Source organism: Pan paniscus, chromosome 1 (assembly GCF_029289425.2).
Source record: "Pan paniscus chromosome 1, NHGRI_mPanPan1-v2.0_pri, whole genome shotgun sequence".
In the NCBI taxonomy this organism is placed as follows: Eukaryota; Metazoa; Chordata; class Mammalia; order Primates; family Hominidae; genus Pan; species Pan paniscus.
In genome coordinates, this window is record NC_073249.2 from 72,594,512 (window position 1) to 72,616,281 (window position 21,770).

The following is a 21,770-nucleotide window of genomic DNA, read 5'->3' on the forward strand; positions in this document are numbered from 1 at the left end:
GGTAGCTGTTAGCAAAATGCTTCAGGCGATATACATCAGACATAGAAATCCATCATGGCTAAGTTCCTCCCAAGCTAAAATCTAAGATGATACAGTGTTTAGCCAAAGCGCCATGAAGCTCACACTCACGCCCTTACTAAATCTCTCATATAGGCCTTCTTTATCTCATCCCTCCTGGTGAGAATTTTGTGGGAGAGGATTCATCTGCAGTAGAGGCCTGAGGAAAGACTTGGAGTGAGAATGACTGGAATAATTTGGCCTCAAATGCGCTACTAAACTCTATCAGCCTCAGTTTCATTATCTTCCAGATGCTGCTTGTGAGGATGAAATGAGATGAAAATATAAGAAATGCTTGGGTAAATGAGTAGAGTAGATGCTCCACTGCCAGGCTGAAGATCCTAACTGGGATTTCAAATGCTGGCTAGCTGCTTGAAGCTGATGTACTCATCCTAGTGGGGAAAAGATGCTGAGCTAGCACCCTGTACTTCTTAGAAAGAGAAATGTGGTATACCTGGAAGCAAGAGTCAAGCCCTCCATGGGAAGCAGCTCCTAAGCCCTGTGATAATCAAAAGTGTGGCTGAAAGTCTTCCTCAAAAACGGCTCCATCAGAGAGAACAGAATTAAATGCCCTTAAATCAAACCTTTTACACAATGGACCAGTCCTCCTCCTGGGCAAGATGGAAATAGAATTGCCATTCTGGGGCTTAGTTCTTTTACTTCTCCTTTCTTTGCTAATCGGCCACTGAATTCGGCTTCCTGCCTGGGGTTAGCTCACAAATCGATCCTGAGGCCTCCCAAAGGTTTGGCTATGCCAATTTCTTGCTGCACCACTGGCCAAAATGTAATCAGCTCATAGAACCAGGGTGGGAAAGAGGCAGTTTGCAGTAAGTAACTGCTGTCTGTAGAGAAAGTCTGCTATCGAGAACCCTGAACTCCTAGCATAAAGAAGTAGCCCAGGGGCCACCCAGTAGCCCACTGGGTTGAGGTTAGGGTAGCCAGATAGGAATGTGAGGTTCCACCTTCCATGATCTGTGGTCACCATCTTTGGGGTGTTGAGTCAGGGTTATTATATATTTGGTAGACTCTGTTGCCTGCCTCATCTGTAACAAGGGAAAAATAGTACCTACTGTGCCTCCTTCATGGCATTTTGCTGAGGAACAGATGCTCTAAGGTATTATATTTTTGAGAACTCAGTAAACCACAAAATGTGCTAGGCAGTTGTTGGGTATTAATTGTCATTAGTGTGGGCAAAAAGTTTGGTAATTACTGTTACTTGATGAGTTTTTCCTTTTGTTTCTTAATGAATGCCTTAACATTTTTTGTGCAAATTTGTGTTGACCTTCCATATTTCCCATTGATTGATTGTTGGAATGAAGCCATCACCTGTACTGAGAGGGTTTGCGTGGGACCACTAATAATGAATCCATTCTACTCAGCATGCACTGGTTCCCCTGACTCTCTTGCTGAAGCCTTGCAGAAGAATGTGTTTATGCACCCCTGACTAGCACCTGACCCTGTGGTCAAGTGCCGCTGCATATGGCTTATGTGTGGTATTAAAATAAACGAGGCAGAACCAGCTGCACTGCACACTCCCTGGAGTGTTGAGAGGAGCCTTGGCCTTGGAGCTAGGGGCTGATGCCTCAGGAAGCGCTTCAGTTATAATAATCCCTAGAGAGAAGAAGGTAGAGGCCTCCAAAAGGGGCAATGCACTTTGTTGTTCTGATCCTAGCTTACTATCTCAAGGGCTCTTCTCTGTCAGCCTTTCCATAATTTATTGCAAGTCACTGAGAAGACCTTTTAGATCCTGGGTGTTTCTGCCTCCAGTTCTTTGAAATAAGGAGGATAATTCCTGTCACCTCTCTTGCAGGAAGGCAGTGTGTCTGATGAGTTAGGTAATGTCTGGACAGAGCGCTGACCACTGTGAAGTGAGAAGCAGTGTGGAGTGGCCAGATGCAAAAACCGCGGGTGGTGACAAGAGCAGCCAGGTTGCCAGGATGGGACTGTCGCCCTAGTCTTGTGAGCAGGAGTCTGAGCTGAGTGTAGTATCCTGGAGTTGTGAGGGGCAGCAGGATAGGGAAGAGAGAAAAGGGAGGGTCCCCATTTGGCTTCTAAAAAATCTTCCCTCTAGCATCCTTGACCTTGGAAGTTGAGGCTCTTCTCTACTGCCACATTCCAGCAGCAATCAAGTACGTTTGAGCCATCACTGCTCAGCTCCAGTGTCCTCAGATATTACAACTCATCAGGTTGACAGGAAGTAAAGACAGTTCTACTCTCTGGGTTTTGTTTTGGGTGGCATCGTGCTCTGCCTCTTGAAGAACAGGCAAGACATGGCTCCTGTCACTTCTGACCCATGTCTTTTCCTGCTCTGAGTCTCCCGCCTTCCACATTAACTCATTGGGCTTTCTCTCAGTCCCTCTGCAACACAAAGTTTACCCTCGCTACTTCCTTGTTGCAACTCATTTTAAAACCACTTTGGCATGAGGAGAATGGGATTTGGCAGGTAACAGTAGGGTCCCCATCGATCTCTTTTTTAACCCAATAACCCCAAAGTGCTCCAGGGTAGTGGCAGCACTTCCTTCTCTCAGCATTTATTCCTTCTGCTCGAGCCAAGAAATGAAACTGCCAGTTTTGTGCTAAGTGGGTCAAGAGGGCCTCTCGTTTTCTTGCATCTGCTTCAATCCTGTTGACAACATCCCTGAGCTGTTCTGCACTGCCAGCAGGGCCACCATTTCAGTTCTTCCATTAGTACTTCCTCAGCCTCACTCTGGACACATGTTACCCACCTCCCTGATCACATCTAGGTCCTCATCACAAAACCTAGACTCTTGGCAGGGACCTGGGGAATATACTCCATAGGTGGGTCTTTTAACTAACTTTAGGGGCCCTCAGGTCAGCAAATCATGGAATTGTGAAATGTGAGAGCTCACAGAGCCTTAAAGAAGTTGGAGGAAGGGAAGAAGGAGGTGGAGGAAATGCTAACTTTTACAAATCACTTTTTGTGTGCTAATGGTAGTAAAATGCTCTATACCTTATTTTACCCCAAGCTCCAGAAAGAGTAGAAGTAAGTATTATTAGACATTTTAAACATCCTATAGTTGAGAAACCTATAGGATTCTCATCTATAGAAAGAGGACAGTAACTTGCCCACCATCATATAGCCCTCAAGGAGCAGAACTGATACTGAAAACCTAGGTCTGTCTGATGTCAAGGGCCACATTTCTCCCATGAAATGCCCTTTTCCTGCCTTACAGTTCCCCAGGGCCCCTCCTTCCATTTTGCTGCTGAGCAAACAGAAAATGGATCATTTGTGTATCACTTGTTCAAGGTCACAGAGCTTTTTTAGGGGCATAGATCTTTCCATCTTTTACCCAGTGTCCATCTTATAAAGCACTCGGCACTCCCCTTCATCCTGTGTAGGATTATGATGATATTTGGTGTCATATCTCTTAGTCTATTGAAACCCAAAACCTTTTGTTCCTTCTTCTAGAACTCACATGGACTTTACATAGTGCATGTATATATATATCACCAGCAGCAATAGCAACAACAGACAAAATGCAAACAAAAGCTTGCCTATGGTGCTTTTAATTCACAGATCTGATTTCCCTAGGATGAAAATACTCCATGCTTGTAAGCATCTTCCATTTCCAAACCTCAGCTCACAATAATCTAACATACAAGCAATAGGATGATCAGAGGCAATATCCGTATTAGATCTCTAAGTCCAGTTCAGAAGAGAGAGTTAGGCTGCTGCTAGGGATCCAGTGCAGCTTCAGCACATCGTCCAGTCAGGTGAATGCCCCCTTTCTGGTGCCTGGACTCAGTGCCTAGATATCTCCCTCAGAATCCCAGCAGCTCAGAGGAAAGCCAAGGTGAATACCAATGTAGGCAGAAAAACCGGGAGACAGCCTGTTTGAGTGAGATAGGAAGGGCAAAAACTCATTATAGAAGAAAGTGCTGTCTTTTTGCAATGGAGGGCCCTCCTTGTGTCTGGGAGTCATGAATATTGCATCAAAAGAATCGGCTTGTTTAAGAGAAGGGAAAAGAAACCCAGAAGCTGGGAGAATTAAATAACTCCTGGGAACTAGCCTTAGGAAGGGCTTTTCAATTTGATTGTGGAAGTAAGTTTCTGTCAGGGTTTTGCCTTGGATTTTTAGCTTTGTGTGAATCTAGATGAAGAAAACCCCTTTGGGATGCGTGAGGTGAGGAGAAAGCCTTTCTGTGACCAGAGGGCAAGCAGGTGTCCTTGTAATCAGTGGGGCTCACAGTGCCCATCAGGCTCAAGGCTTGATTTCTGTAGTGTTTTTACATAAAACTTCCCAACGATTCAAACGCACTGGGGTAGTTGAGGATGTTTTAAGGTGAGTGTGATTGTTGCAGCTCAGCGTTTGAATACTTTGATTAAATATCAAACAATCAAACAAACATATTTCTAGGGGCCTTCTGAGCTTGAGACCAGCTATAGGAGCTCCACTGCTCCTCCATTTTCTGGCTCTGATGCCACATTGTGGTTTCATTTTGTGTAGAGTGGAACAAATAAACATGAGTGAAACATTACTGCTAAGATTGAGGAGGAAGCTGTTTCCTGGATTCTTTATCAAGTTCCTGAGCCTGACACTCTAGTGGACCATGCAACAAGGCACCTGGCTTCTATGTGGGAAGCTTCTCCCCCAGTCTGCCCCATTTCTTCCTCTGCTATTTCAGGACTGAGGGGGCAGCCTCTGCCGGTTGATAGCCATCTGGAAGAGGGGGATGTTAAGGGACATCCTTGGGGCAGTTCTGTGGGCATATGGGAATGAGGCAAAGAGGAAAGAGAAGTAATAACAAAAGCAACAAAAGGCAGAAGGAGGAGAGGAAAATGAAGTACAGAGACATTAAACACATTCACACTAGTCCGTAGTGGTCAAGGCCACTCCAGGAGTATACGGAGTCCTAGGAAAAATCTCTCCCAGAATTTAGTTCATTTTGGCCCTCAATTTGCTTGAAGGATGAGAGGTTTGAGAGGAAAGAAGGAGGGAAGGAAGGGAAACCAAAATACGCTTTGCATTTCTGCAGCTTCTTTTGAGTTGAGAAGGGCTCTTTAGCCAGAGCCTCCATCCAGAACCTTGTTACCATGGCAACCCACTTGCAGCCTGCAGGGCTGTGACAGCCCACTCCGGAGCTAGTGCTACCGAACCAGAGAATATTATAGGGGAAGTTTTGTTTCCTGGATTATTAACATTAAGTATATACACATGGAGGTATGTAACAATCTGTGAATTCAGTAGCAAATGCTGTTTTTCTTCCTTGACATTAAAAAACTGTGAATTCTGCACATTTATTTAGCACCTACTAGGCACCAGCACTGTATAGGTAATGAAGATACAGGGATGAATGAGGCACAGTCCTTGACATTGATGAGGGCACTGTCTGTGATAAGGTGTGGGGGAATACACACAGCCAAAGAAACAAAAAGTTACCATGCCATGAGATGAGTGGATTTAGGTGCTGGGTGTTTCACGAGCACAGAGGTGGGTGCAGCTTAATTTGGCAGGGAATTGGGAAGGCTTCCCAGTGAAGATGACATTCAAGAACTCACAAAAAGGAGTGAGTAGGAGTTTTCCAGGTGGAAAATGTAAGAAGAAGGGAATTCCTGCGGGAATAACATCATTAAGCAGAAAAGAAACCAAATTATGATTTTTGTTTCTTGACGTGTTCCCAAGGCCTCCCACCCAGTAAGTCTGCCCTCTTTGCAGCCACAGCCCCCCAACTAGAAGGTGGTGGCTACAGCATTACCACTTTTGGTTGATGTAGTGGACCAACAGCATTTCCCAAGCCTTCCTGGGGCATTTACCTATATACCTGCATTTCTAACATTATATACACATGTAATATTGGCAAACCAAATGCCATGGGGCCTGAGAGGGTGGACAGGCCTGATTTTTAAAGACAGCCTGAAATTAAACGTTTGGAAAGACTTTTGTTTGGGGATTAGAATACTTTTTCCCTAAGAAATCCCACCATTAGTTTGGCTGGCTGTGTAATGGCTTATTTGAAGAGGGGCCTACCTGTTCAGAACTACCTTAGTGGCCTTTACTTTTGCTAACTGCTTTCTTTATGCTTCTAGGGATATACTAATTTGCATACTGACACCAAGAATATGAAGATAAATTACTTCTTTTAGAGCACGGGAGAGTAAGGCCCACCTCAGTCATGTTCCACAGCCCCCCTAGGATCAATGCCAGTCATCCCATGAACACTCTGTGCATATTAATTGGTGATAATTGAAAAATAACACCTGTCATTTTTAAAGAAGAAAATTGTCTCAAGTGATTGTACACTTTTATTCAAAGACCATTGTTATTACCTAGATTCACTAAATAATCAGATTGTCATTATCACAGCCAATATTATTACTAATATATATTTACTCTTTTATTCATTCATCCAACAACTATGTTGAAGGTACTGTGGTGGGAATATAAATATGAAAAAGAACAAGTCCTATTTCCAAGAATCTTGCAATTTACTGTGTTTGTGGAAGGGAGGGTACAGATGTATAAATAAATATGATACAAAGCAGAATGAAGCAATTGCTATACATACAAATATATATACATATAATCTAGCACTATGCCTTTTACATAACACATTTTGTAAGTGTAAAATGATTGATAGGATAAATAAACATGTCATAAACAGGCAAAGAAGAAATGATTCATTTTGATGGGCATCCAGGGCTTGCAGGACAGAAAAGTTTTATAGAGGAAGTAACATTTACATAGAATTTCAAAGGGTGATTGATATTTTAGTAGGTATAGAGGTGAAGGGCAGTACAGCCTGAAGAAACAGCCCAGGCAAAGTCTGGGAGTTGGGATATTGCAGGTTGTATCTGGGAAATGGCGAGTGGTCCAGGGAGTAGTATGGTGTGGGAAACCTGGAAATTGGGCATTTAATTTTGGGACATATTGAATGCCATGCTAACCAATTTGAACTTTGTTAGGGGGTGGGTGGGAAGTGAGCAATCACTGATGATGCTTGAAGAAGGAGCTGCTGCAATTATGTTTATCGTTCACTGTTTACCCTCAGCAGAACTTAAGTTCCGCTAGGTCAGGCTTTTTGTCTGCTTCGTTAACTTATATACCCCAAGAGCTCAACCCAGTGCCTGGCACGCAGTAGATTCTCGGTAAATATCTGTTGGGTGGGATTCTACCAGGGCTTTGGGAACTTATTTCTGGAGATAATGTGAGAGTTAGGGAACCGGAAGGGTTTCATGCAGGAGATTCTAGCAAATGATTCCAGTAGCTGTAAAGAATACCTGTGGGAGTGAAGCCGGGAGTGACTCTGAGAATGGAACAGAACTATAAATGGGAGGACTGATGAAAGCTGGAGGACTTGGTCACTGAGTGAATGTTCCTTGTGTATCTAGAAATAAACAACTGGCTAGACTGTCATTAACAAGATGCAGAACTCCAAAGAGGAGGTGCCACTCGGTGGGGGTGGGGAGGGGCGGAGGAGAGAGAGATAATGGCTTTGCTTCTAGACTGGCTGAATCTTAGGTGCCTTGAAAAATGCACGTAGACACCTACTTTAAGAGAAAATTGGCAGGTAGAGCTCAGTGTGAGACATGGAACTAGAGTTATGAAGGTGGGAGTCATTAGGATAGAGGTAATAATTGCAGTGTAAGGGAGTGGAAGCCCGGGTCCCCTGGGGAGGAGTGGAAAGCAAGGTTCACAAAGGTAGAAGACAGAATCTGGGGAAAGCTTGCATTTAATGGGTGGGAAATACAAAAGCTTGAAAAATGGTAGAAAAGTCAGGATTAAAATTAGGAGAGCAAGCGTCAAATGAGTCAAAGGGACAGAGTGTTCTGGCTGAGGATGTGACCAGCAGTAACAGTATAGTTGAGGTGAAGGCAGGTGAGAGCCCACTGGGTTAGGTAGTCAAAAGGCACTAGTATTATTTCAGTAGAATGGTGGAGGCAGAAGGCATTACAGGAAATTGCACATGTTGGATGTGAAAATAGAGCACAAATGTAGAATGCTTCTTTAAGAAGTTTGGCAATGAAGGAAAAGAGAGGGAGGGGGTACCTTCAGGGGAAATCAGAGTTAATGAAAGACATTTTATTTTTTATGAATGGGTGTATGTTTACGAGCTAATGGGAAGGAAACTGTTACCTAAAGATTTAGTGATAAACTATTTGTTGTCCATGGTATAGAAAAAGTATTTCGATTCTGAGAAAAGAGGTATTATGAAACGTGTTGTCATCTACACATAAAATAATACATCTGTGCACAATTTTAATATAATAGTGTAAAATACAGCCCATAAAGATAATATTCAGTCTTGCTAATAATTATCTCTTTGGCAGTCTCAGTTTCTGGCCATAGAAACAGAGCTTCTTTCTGTAAATGCTGTGAGGTCAAAGGGGTGGTAATATAGCAGTCTGTGCCTGTCTCACCATTTGCCTTGGTGTTGGCTATGGAGTCCCAAGCAAGAGAAAATCAGGCCAGATGGGATGAGAACTTGGTTTTTCTAGAATTTGGGTTTCATGACAATGTTAGGAATCCTAGATGCTGAGATACATTAGAAGGTTTTGGACCTTTTACCTCACCCTCCAGATTTTCATGAAGATTCATCATGTAAAGATATTAACCATATTCTAAAACATGGAGGAAATCCAATAAAGTGTTCAATGGAAAATCCAGATTACAAATCTCTGTGGAGTATGATACAATTTTTATAAAATTAAATGTTGCATGTGTAGATACATTGGCATAGAGAAAGACCTGAAGGAATATTATTCCCCAGAAATATTAGCAGTAGTTATCTATGGGAATGGGTTTATGAGAGATTATTATTTTCTTCTTTATATTTTTATATACTTGCCAAGTTTTAAACAATGAGCATACATTATTTTCATGACCTTTATTTATTTATTTATTTATTTATTTATTTATTTATTTATTTTGACACAGTCTCTCTCTGTTGCCCAGGCTGGAGTGCAGTGGCATGATCTTCGCTCACTGCAACCTCCGCCTCCTGGGTTCAAGCAATTCTCATGCCTCAGTCCCCCGAGTAGCTATGATTATAGGTGTGCGCCACCACACCTGGCTAATTTTTGTATTTTTAGTAGAGGTAGGGGTTCACCATGTTGAACTCCTGACCTCAGGTGATCCACCTGCCTTGGCCTCCCAAAGTGCTGGGATTATAGGTGTGAGCCATCGCACCAGACATTCATGATTATAAAATTATTTAAAACCACAACTTAAATATCACAAAAGTATAATTGCACATGTATCTTCTCATATCCATCTTTTCATTTAATTTTCACTCTGAATAGGGTCTGAGTTTGGAGGGGGCTAATTTTATAACCCCTGGGCCCTGTGATTACAACCACACCTCAGTATTGAATCAGAACAGGCTCCATTTAGACTATGGACTAGAGCAAATCACAACTGTTTATCAGATATGTATCCTTGTGGGTGAAATGGGTGGTGGTGCTCCTCCTGGTCTGTTGAACAGAGTAGGGCTGTCGTGACTGTTGCCCCTTCTTCTTTTCTTGGTCCCCCACCCCCTTCTTTTCCCTTCCTCTTCCTTCTACCTCTCATTTCTCCTCCTCTTCCTCCTGCTTCTGCTCTCTGCGCTCTTCCTCTTCTGGCTAACAGTGCTTCTCCTAATGGTCTCATGCTGTCTTGCTTTTGAACCATATGCACTGGAGGATGAAGAGCTGGGTCAGGAAAAGTTCATGGTCATCATTGATGAAATGCAACAGGAACCAGAGGAAAGGCAAAAGTAGAGTTTTGACTGTGGCCACCGAAATTAGGACATTTAAAACATTGATTTTAAAAAGGTATATGTTTGTGGCAATGGAACTGTTGTGTATCTTAACTGTGATGGTGTATATACAAGCCTACACATGTGATAAAATTGCATAGCACTAAACACACACACACACACAGCACCACATACACAGAAACAAATAAGTGTAAGAAAAACTGAGGAATTCTGGATAAGGTGGGTGGACTGTATCAGTGTCTATCACCTGGTTGTAATATTGTGCTGTTGTTTTGCCATGTTTCCATTGGGAAAAATGGGGTAAAGGATACATGGTATAATTCTACATTACTTTTTATAACTGCATATAAATCTATAATTATCTTAAAATTGTAACAATTTAATTAAAAATTATTTATATATATATATGTGCACCATTCATGTCATGTGAAATCCATTGCCCATGTGGCTTAGGATTCTGCTCTAATAGGAAAAACAAATGGTTTTAAAACAAATCTATTAAGAAATTATTACGTTAGGCACTATGATAACTAGGCACATTACATATATTATTCTCTTTTAATCAGTTCATCAACCTTATAATGGGTATTTTTATTATCCTCCTTTGATGCATAAGGAAATGGAGGCTTAATAAACTTAAGTAGCTTACTGATGCCCACCCAGTTAGTAATTTCAAAGTGAGGAAGCAACCCAGGCGGCTGACTCCAAAGCCTGTGCATCTAGTCAATATGCTGTACTCCCTTTGAGCTCTGCCAGGCAACATGTTTGCCTTGAATGATATTTAAGTCAGACAGGTAGCAGTGTCTTGACTTCTCCCAGTCATCATTTCTTTCATCCTTTGAAGCTCAGTCCCCTATGAGTTTATCTAACTACTACACTTATTATGAGCCAGTTTTACTATTGCTAGTAAATCAAGTTTACTCCCTGCTATGTAGAGACATATGTCTTTTAAAATTGAACTCTTTCTCTTAGGTTTCTGTGGGAGACTCCTCACCCTCTCCACACCCACTAATTAACTATCAAGATTAGGTAGAGCTTCTCTCCATAAGCTGTTTGTGCAGGGCATGTAACTGACTATTGACGAATCCTGTGGTGAGACTTGGGAGACTGCAGCAAGGTTCGGAGGGCCCCAAAACTGGCAATCTGGGCACAGCCCAGCTTCTGGAACTGGGGCAATATTTTGGTAAGTCCACTGTAGGTGAGAGCAAAAAGGAGGGTGTGCCAATTAGGTGCACTGGCAGGGGGAAGACAGAACAAGTAAAGACAAAAATGAGCCCAGCTCAGGCACTGACACATCTAAAGGAAACAAGGTGGTAGTGGAAGAAGGCAAGGAGGATAACAAATCCAAGGTCAAGGGGATGACAGTATTGAGGACACCTTCTCCACAGCTCATATTCTCATACAGATTGAACATCCCTAATCCAAAAATACACAATTTGAAACATTTCTGGTTCCAAGCAGTTCAGGTAAGGAAGGGCTGCTCAACCTGGATATGCTTCCCATGAGAAGCCACCAGCTGTTCTGGGGGTGGGGGGGACAGTGGGCTCTTTCCTGCTGTATGGAAGCTGGAAACAACCTTAGGTGTCTGTCCCTGGTTTGGAGCAAGTGCGGTGGTTATGAGTTATTGTTTCCTGTGGTGAATTGACTGCCCCCGTGCCTCCCTGAGCCTGAACTCCATGTGATAAAGAGAGGCAGTTTTCAGGGGATTGCTGGGAAGATGCCGAGTGTGTGCAGAGAAGGCTGGAGAGTCAGGAGGGCTGCTGACCTCATGCAGGTCGGCTCTGTGCATGCTTATGTTTCTTTTCATGGAATGCTTTGTTCAGCGTTGGGAAAGAATTGGTCTGGCTAGTTAAAGTTAGCTCTACAAAGATTGCCTTACAGTGAATATGAAAGAGAACCTTCACAACCAGTCACAGGAGAGAGAGGTCATTGCAGAGGGAGGAGCGGGAGATGATGTGGGGAAAAAATTAATGAGAAGAGCACTGGACATAACAGACTGACTCGAAAAAAGGGAAACAGAGAAGGATTCTGGGCTACCAGGGACTGTCTAAGCTGTGTGAAAGGTACAGATAAAAGGTAACTCAGCCATCTTATTAGAAATGGGGGATGTCTGCGCTGCATGCTTTTCTCCCCTACCTTCCTTCCTAGGCTAAAATCTCAAGCCCAAAGGCATTAGGGATGTGAGATGAAGAGAAAAGAGATGCCTGTTTGGGAGGGAGCAAAATCTACTCCTTGTGGAAATATTGATGAACCACAGAAAGCTTTATTTGATGCCATTTCTCCCATCAGACCTCATTACCCACGTCTGCCTTTGAGTCAATGTCCCTGGTCTGATCGTTGCCCATGTGGCACCCACCCCGCTCAACACGGGTGGAATACGCAGAATCCTTTAGGAACTCCTCCTCGTGGCAGGCAGAGCCTCCACGAGGTGCTCAGAGAAGGCATGGCGGACAGGAGCGAGAGGTCCTGGAAATAGCTGGCTTGTGTGCCTTCAACATATTCCCTCTTCCTTTGATGTGAAGGACTCTTTACACAAAAGCCACTGTCAGCAGCAAAAACATGGTAATAAGTATTTTTTTTTCCTGCTGAAATAAAGCAATTACCACAGACTATGCAAACACCTAAGTGACCCCAACAGTAACCAGAGCAATTTGCTATGAAGTTGGTTTCCACTGAAAAAGCAAAACATTCTATGGCAGCCAGCCTGGAACCCAGATTGCACATATAGAGAAGGGTCACTTGCCATTCAGCTCTGATAAGGATGCTCTTTGAAACCTTCCTTGGAGCTTGAGAGGGAGCTGGGGGAAAAGGAGTGTGAAATGGAAAGCAGAACCCGGGAACTTGGAGAAAGGCTACAGAGCAACTTTGCACCAAACACCTCTAAGCTGCCATCCTTCTCCCCAGGCCCAGTGTTGCCGACCCCTGTGGATGTGGGCCTGTTAGGTGGATTCACGGTCATTGTGAGGACTGCTACAGACTCTTAAGATCAGAGGAGACATACCAAAAGCCCACCATACAAAAGGGGGCTGCTTTCTCCTGCTGTAGAGTCCTTCCCATGCCCAGCAGTTGTCTAGGTGTTTGCAAAACTAAGGTGAGAGATTGAGGTGATACATAGATTGTGCACTTAAACTCTCGTACCAGTCTTTTGTGTGTTTCAACTCTATATCTTATCAGCTCTATCAGAGATTATCATCTCATCATTTAGAGCAATAATCAAACAGAAAGCACTAAGCTTCCATGGAAGCCACCTGGCAGAAGAGTGTGTATTTAGACATACCCTGGAAGGGCTTGGTTTGTAAGTAAATAAGTGATTTCTACTCTTAAGAGTGGTCTTCGAACAACAGCATCAGCATCACCTGGGAGCTTGTTAGAAATGCAGAATCTAAGGGTCCACCCCAGACCTGGTGAATCAGACATTCATTTTAACAAGATCCCAAGTGATTCACATGCACATTAAAGACTGAGAAGCACTGCTTTAGGTGACATCGGTATTGTCTCTCTCAATTGGCAGCATTATGGAAAAAAAAACAGTCTTTGGAATGAGTCCTAGAATTAGCTCCATTACTTAATGATGTAAAAAAAAATTCTAACTTCTCTTAGACTCAGTTTCTCCATTATAAAATCGAAACACCAGGATGGTTGTGAGAATTCAGTGAGCTAATAGATATCAAGTGCTTGGCAAAGAAGAGGGGCTTAACAAAGGTTAGTGTCCCAACTACCAGGTCTTCTTGTTAAAGGACTTTTGAATTAAATATCCTGCCACTGTCCCCAAGAGGCTAGCTTTTACAGAAACCAGTGTTTTGAAGAGTTGTAGGAGGGTTACATAGAATTTCACTTTGCTTGTTTGATTTCACCTCTGTTAAACTCAGCCAGGCTTTCACAGCAATCTTTTTCTAAATCAAGCCCACTTCATAATTAAAGGTAAGATACTGGCTTATTTCCTGGTCCATTGATCCTATATTAGAGGTAACCTGAAATTGGAGGACTTTTCACATTTCTTTTTTCTACAGTGGACCTTGGTGTAACCGCGCAGGGTATGGGCTTAAACAATCTTGAGTCCAGACTGTGGCTCTGCCATTTACTGATGTGTGACCTGGAGGCATTGTCTAATCTCTTTGGGATTATACCTTATCTAGAAAATGCAGCTGATAAATCCCTATCTCCTGGGTCATTGTGAATGAAGATTGAGTGAAAAGTTACATTCAGCTGAAACGGCACATGTACCTTGCACATAGTAGGTACTCCATGCATGTTTATTTCCTCCCCCTTTGTATCTAGAAATAATTCTAACCATTTCTAGGGATAATCTAATCTTTATTCTAGAGCATCGCTGGAAAAGACAGGTTTGTGTGTCAGGGACACAGGCATTATTTTTGATACTCTTACTCACTGGCCGCTTCAGATTCAGAGCTAATGTTATGTTAGACACTCCAGCCAAAATGGTACAATGATGTATTGGTCTTATGACTCGTTTCAATAAATTAACTTTGAAATGCTACTTATTTTTACACTTAGGAACTCATTCTAACTTAGTCCTCGTTTGATCTTTATAACTTATTTTAAAGGTCTTTTTGCATGTAATCTTTCCTCTTTATGTCTTATGATGGCCTTTGGCCAAAAGCAATAAAATTCTGACCTAGTAAAATCCCAATTAATATTTTTTCACACATCACGTATAGTTCATGTTTACCCACCAACTTTGAGCTCTCAAAATATCACACTTCCGTGAGAAAGAATCAAATATTAATGTGTTTTATTGGTAGATAAATAAGGTAGGGAAAGGATGGAGAAAGGGGGACAAATAAGGAGTGAATGATATTAAGTAGCATAAGAGGAAAATATTCAGAAGTATAATTAAAGATGAAAGATGCCTTCAGCTGAACTTTTCAAGGAATAGAAAAATTAGTGAGTCTGAGAAACTTGGCTGAACTATCTATTTTAGAAGATTGGAAATTGGAAAGATGAAAGCTCTTCCACCCAAAGCAGTAAAACAGTGGAGAGAATTGTGATTCTCTATTATGAAAGGAAGGACCCATGAGAGATCTTCAAGTCTGTCTTCTTTATCTTGAGGCATGCTCATACTTAGACAGTTCCAGACAGATGAGAACCCATTTTTGCTTTTAAACAATGTGAAAGGAGGATATTCCATGGTCTCTTGATTCCAATCAGCATTTCAGTTTTTAACAATTTCCAGTCACAAAGAGCTCATTCTGAAGTCTAACCTAAGTCTTGTGTTTCTTGTTTAACACTTAATTTTATAGATAATATACTGCTAAGGGCCACAGTTTTAAAATGCCATCCTAGAACATCCCTATATCCAATACGGCAATGGAATGTCTGTCTCTTGAGATATTGTGTGTGAGTCTCTCTCTCTCTCTCTCTCTCTCTCTCTCTGTGTGTGTGTGTGTGTGTGTGTGTGTAAGTGTGATTTCTCTCCCTTAAAACACTTTTGAAGTTTCATCAGGTGCATCTCAAACATCTTCTAACAATTTATCACAAATGTAACATCAATGATTTTATAGACACTTTCTTAGTAGGTATTTATAGTCTTCTATTCTTTGAACAAATGGGTTTCTTAGGTTTACTACATATTTCCTGCAAAGCTTCAAGCAGATTCTTTTAATTTTGGTATACCGTATGAACAAAAAATCCAGTATTCATAATTTATACATTTTAATTATATATATTCTCAGTCTTAGTTTTACCAAACTGATGAGGACTGACATCCTTGTATATATGAAAATCTCTCTATCCCTTTATCTATTCTAAGTGTTCTTCGGACTCAGATAACTCTGCACTCTGTTGATTATTTTCTTTCTTTCTTTTTCTTTTTCTTTTTTTTCTTTTTTTTTTTTTGCGTGCTTTTCCAGCTTATCCTTCTCTACCTAGCTACAAAATCAGAGTTCTTCAGGATGCATCCCAAGGCTCTCTGCCTTTTCTTCCTAGATGATCTCATCCATTCTTTTGGTTTCCATTGCCACCTAAATGCCTACAACTATATAACTTCAGTCCAGATGTTTTTCTGAGCTTGAGAGCCTTATATGTGTATATTTGTGTCCTGAATATGAATATTTATCTATCTCACAGTCACTAAAAGTTAACATGCCCCAAGCTGGATTCTTCATTTCTCCCTTTGCCTTTTAAACTTCTTCTTTCAGTTTCTCTTATTTCAATAAATGATGTCACCAATTATCCACAATAACCAAAAGGTGGAAGCAACCCACCTGCCCATTGTCAGATGAATGGATAAAGAAAATAAGATATGTGTGTTGGGGCAGGGAGTGGGTATACACACACAATGGAATATTATTCAGCCTCAAAGAGGAATTTCTGACACATGTTACACTATGGAGAAATCTTGAAGACATGCTAAGTGGAAAAAACCAGCCACAAAGGAGAAGTACTGTATGATTTCACTTATATGAGGTACCTAGAGTAGTCAAATACACACATCCCCTTCAGAGAATTAGAATTTCTTTTTTTTTTTTTTTTTTTTGAGATGGAGTCTTGCTCTGTCACCAGGCTAGAGTATAGTGGTGCAATCTCAGCTCACTGCAACCTCCACCTCCCGGGTCCAAGCGATTCTCCTGCCTCAGCCTCTGGAGTAGCTGGGACTACAGGCGTGCACCACCATGCCCAGCTAATTTTTTGTATTTTTAGTAGAGATGGGGTTTCACCATGTTGGCCAGGATGGTCTCGATCTCCTGACCTTGTGATCTGCCCACCTCAGCTTCCCAAAGTGCTTAGATTACAGGTGTGAATCACCACGACTGGCTGATAATTAGGATTTCTTCACAGATGAAGGGTGAGCATATTTTTATACATGTTCAGAATATATTTTTCATAGCATTGTGGAGCATCAACTGTTGGTTAAATTGATTGCAACTTCTTCCCTTTTGTAACATCCCTTAAAAAAAAAGTATCCTCCCAACAATAGGTTATTGCTTTCCATTCTCCCTTTTTCCTTTGAGTGAACAGTTTCATCTACATTCATCCATCAAGGTCCCAGAAGAAAACAGATGATATACTCCAATTGAATATATTGAGTTTATTGAGGGATCATTACAGAAGTTCAGGAAGGAATAGTGCAGTATACAGAGGCTGATAACAGCAAGGTGCTCTGGCCAGACTTAGGCCTAAGTGGTGAAGAAGGAGGCAGTTACTAGAACCCAGAGCTGGTGAGGGCTGTTTGGGGGAGAGCTGTAACTCTCCTTGAGAGACACAGCCAGCTCAAGGCCAGCCCACAGGGAATCTCACTATTCTTCATCCCTCTGCTCTCCTGGGAACCCAGTCAGAAGCCAAATGGCAAAAGACCCATGCAGAATTCCATACCAGTCATCCTCCCTCAGCACAGAGCAAGGAGAAAAAAAGTGGGTGGCAATCCTGGAGTAGCAAATGGACTATCCTTCCTAGGTTTATGCATAGATCTCTTGCCATGTCCACTTTGGTGCCACCACATTTATCCTGAGCACAGTTTTTTTTCTTTTCTAATTTGGGTTTTATGTTATTATATTACTTGTTTATTTGCTCAAGTTTTAAGAATGGAGTGTATTGTATAATTGTATAGCTAGATTGAACCTGCCAGTCTTAACCTGAGCTATGAACCCTCTACCAGCACCTCTCAATACTGCACTCAGGAATGATGAGTTCCTAAAACTGATTCTGGTTCAGCAGGTCTGGGGAGATTCTTCATTTCTAACATGCTCCCATGTGACGCCCATGCAGCTGGTCCATGGACCTAATTTCAAGAGCAAGGCCCTGAACCACTTAAAAATGGTCTTTAGATAAACTGCCAGCTGCCCCAAATTAGCTAGGTGAGGCAGTGGGATGGTCCACCCCACTGCTGCATGGCCTGCCATCTGCTATTTCATTACTTCTTGGCTTTGCCACTGGCTCCCAGGATTCAGGTGTACCATGTGCTTCTCCAAGCCTCAACATTTCTGCCTTCTGTATATGATTTCCTGCTGCTCTTTTTCCCGGACTTGGGAGGGAATTAGGACAGCAAATTACTATGATTATCTGAGAATGGTGTCTTATAAGTCCTATCTGCCTCACTGTTGCTATCATTTGAACGCCATTCAGCTTGAGGTTTACCTGAGCCAAATAAGCTGATGATGCTTTGTTGATTGGATCTGTGAATTGCAGGAAATGAGAAATCTATAATCTTAGAGTAAACCTCCTTTTGGCAGGGTGAGGTATCATAGACTCAAAGTTTTGCGTATGTTAACATATCTTTGGCCCTATTGTTTAATGGACTTTCAGCAAAATTTATAGGCAGCACTTACAAAATAAATGACCAGTTTAGCAGAGGCTTAAGCCTCTACAAAGAGTAGAAATAGTATAGCAGAGGTGGGGAATGACTTATTCCTGAACTTTATATCAGACTGTAAGCTGCAGCAGAACTCTGAAAGCCAGGACTTAGGAAAAGTTACAAAATAGAATATCTGGGATGATTATGGATGCCCCTGGGACATTGCATTCATAGGCTGAGACAGCGATGAGGCCAGTGGAGTTAAAAATATGGGAAGGAAGAGGAGAGGAATATAAAGGATACATTTGTGTCATCATCAACTGGGAAAAGCAACAACATTTAAGAAAGTAGCTATTTTAACCTAAATAATAAAAATACTATTTACAGAGTGCTTGCGATGTGGCCATTTCTCTACACATACTCTTTCAAATCATCACACCTTCTGGGAAGAATAGCATAATGATGAAGAGTGCTGCCTCTAAATGAGATTGGCTGACTCAAATCTGGTATGCACCAGTTCCTGGAAACATGGCCTTAAGAAGCCCATAACCTCTCTCTACTGCATATTTTTGTTTTTGTTTTTGTTTTTAAGAGATGGGGTCTCGCTCTGTCTCCCAGGCTGAAATGCAGTGGTGCAATAATAGCTCACTGCAGCCTTGAACTCCAGGGCTCAAGTGATTCTCCCACCCTGTGCCTCCTCAGTAGCTGAGGCTACAGGCACATGCCACCGCACCCAGCTAGTGCTGTGTGTTCTTTTTTACAGTGAAATGGACATGAAAATAGAAGCAACCTCCTAGGGTTGTCTTGAAGAATAAAGGTGTTCATAAGTGGAAATCACTAAGAACAAAGCGAGAATATACCAATTTCTCAATCAGTGCAGCAATAATTAGTATCATTTAACCAAGTTCTATTTTCTGCATAAATGTGAGGTGTTTTTTTTTTCCATGAAGCCATATTGTCTCTTCCAGCCTAGTGAAAATGTAATTTACAGTGGGATGACCATGTTAGTTATGGTGGGAAAGAGGGGTCTTAATAGTGTTGAAATCGCCACAGGACATTTCCAAATTGTGCTCTCAGCTTCATAAGCATCTATCTGGAGAGGAATATGGGAAAAATAATTTTAGAATGTAGAGTACAGTGGGCCATGATTCTTTAGTGTTTCTAAGAAGAGAAAGAAGACGTTAAGGTGAGGGAAATCCATGATTTCATTGTCATACCAAGGTTTTCACTTTTGGGCAAAGTTCTCCATGGAGAGTGAAAAGAAACTAAAGCCTTTTAAGGAATCATTTACCGTTGAATCTGGAAGGTATTTCAGGTGAGTTCTGTGAGACTCAAAAGGTAATTACTACCAAGTATCCAGTGTGACATAAGGTATTGGCTAAATCCCGTACAAGCGTATTATTTAATCTTCTCTCACTCTTTTCATGGTAGCTGAGTGTTGTCATATAATCCCCCATCAGTGAGGAAATGATGGGCCTAGAATTCCTAAGCGACTCACTGTTCAAGGGCAAATGGCAAATCGGAGAGAGAACCAACACTTGACTCCCTAGGCAGTGAGTCTCCACGCTGTCTATTAACTCTGTGAGCCAGGCTAAGTAGTCATAGAGGAATGCCCGTCTGTGAAAAGAGGAACTCATTTCAAAATAATACTTCATGAAAGGTACTGGTGATCAAGAAGGGATAACAGTAAGGCCCAGAGGACTGTGATTTCACAGTTGTAAAGTGTGGGAAGACCTGGGTATCATCTCATCTAAATATTTTCCTCTTACTGATAGAAGAAGGAGGAACGGTCTAGACCCCAAGGTCACTGGCAGCTGGTGTCGGAGCTGAGACAAGTCCCTTTTTTGGACTAGCATTCATTTCACTCTACTATTCTCTGCACATAGTGCAATTGCTTTTGCTGGGAAGGAAAAGCTTGGGTCTAAGCATCTGTGGCAGTCTTTGAGCAGGAAATAGTTAAACTGCGAAAATCACACTTTTTAATTATTGAAATTATTTATTGATGCTGAGACACTGTTTGGTGAACGTATGTGGGGAATATTAATGGATATTATACACTACTCAATCTCCTCCTTATTGACTCCTGCGTCACAGCACAAACACATGTGGTCCAATAAAACATGACTTTGTTTTAATAACATTATGAATAAATTATTAAGGGACTTTTTTTTCTTTTTGCAGTAATTTTACTAGTTTGGTTTTTTAAAAAGCCAAACCCAATCATAGGATGATAATTAAAAGTAAAGGAATGTGCAGCAGTTTCTTAGCCATAATCTTCAGGAGACTAATAAAGAATTGTCAAAATGCAGACTAAAGAGTATGCTCTGTTTGCTGAGTGGTCCTTGAAAGCTTTCAAGGGGGCTGTAACCTCTGTGGTTGCTTCCATGTCTTGCCAGCTGTGACTGAAGTCTGTGCTGGGGAGAACTTGCCCAGGATGGCTGCCATGCTCTGCTTGTTAGGATGTTGGTGGGCATTGCAGAGGCCAGGGTGAGGGTACTGTTTTTCTGCATCAGTCATGTCTAGCACAAGCCTAGCCAATAGCAGGCCCCACAAGTGCTTGTTGGATGAGTTACTGCACGCCAGGCCATACCCTTTAACTCCCAAGCAGCACCATGGTTTGGATTTCTTACTGAGTTGGCCTAGGGATCTGCTCAGAGCTAGTATACACTGTAAATAACTGTGAAAGAGACAAAAGGACCCAGTTTAATCAGTAGGGGCTCTTGTGTCAGCCAGACCTATATTTTAGTGATTGCCTGTTACTGTCTTAGGCAAGTTACTTTGTCACTTTAACCCTCATTTCTTTAAAAATGATAATACCCACTTTTCAGGGGCTGGTTCGAGGACTGTATGATAAACATGTAAAACAACCTAACTCAGGGTCTAGGAGGTTGTTATTATTCACTTCAACTTGACACCAGATGGAAGCCTTAGAGAAGAGAGTCACCCAGTCGTGTGCCAGCTATTAAGTTTCATTTATCTATTGTTTTGCTATATTTGCATGATTATGATTGAGTATCTGCTGTTCCTTCTCTGTAGCTCAGTGTATCCTCTCCCCTGTTCCCATGTAAAATCCAGTTTTAGGTCAAAGAGTCTCCATGGGTGCTCTCCCCTTACCAGCCTCCCCAGTGTGGCTTCAGTCAATTTGCCCAGTGCCCTATCCTGCTAATCCTGCCTGAGAGAGTTCAGAGGACAAATGTTCATCCTGTGATTTTGTATGCAAGGGCAAGGCTGACTGTAGATCTCCTCTAGCCTGGCAAATTTCACTGTAAGGTTTTTTTCTGGCTTCTAGATCTATTCAGTCCCCAAATATAACTTCACATCATCTATTTGCCTTAGCATCTCATTATGAGTCAGGAAGTTGTTTTCCAACCTTCTCTGCTGGGAGCTGTGAACATGTGAGGTCTGTATAAGACCAACACCAATTTGCATCACTCAGTGCTTTCTGCACTAATGCTCACATGGTACTTAGCACTTCCTTAGTGCTTCTTACCATTGAAACTTTCTATAGACATTAGCTAGTTTTTCTAACACACACAGTTGCAGGTAGGTGTTGCTATCATCCTTTTGCAGTATGGGAAAACTGAGGCATAAAAGATCAAATGCTTATTTCAGGTTCTAGTAGCAGCCATTATGGTCAGAGAATAGCCTGTTCCCAGTCTGAGTTCTGATAACTCAAAGCAATATATCTGGTTTGTGGTTTCTCTGAAGTCTTTTGGGTTGGCACCACTGGCATTTTCCTCTTTGG

General features: G+C 41.9%; 1 protein-coding gene across 1 annotated transcript in view; it reads left to right on the forward strand.

Moving 5' to 3' along the window:
• Window positions 1-21,770, forward strand: part of ASTN1 (astrotactin 1) — a 303,780-nt gene that overhangs the window by 40,194 nt on the left and 241,816 nt on the right. The window lies entirely within an intron of this gene.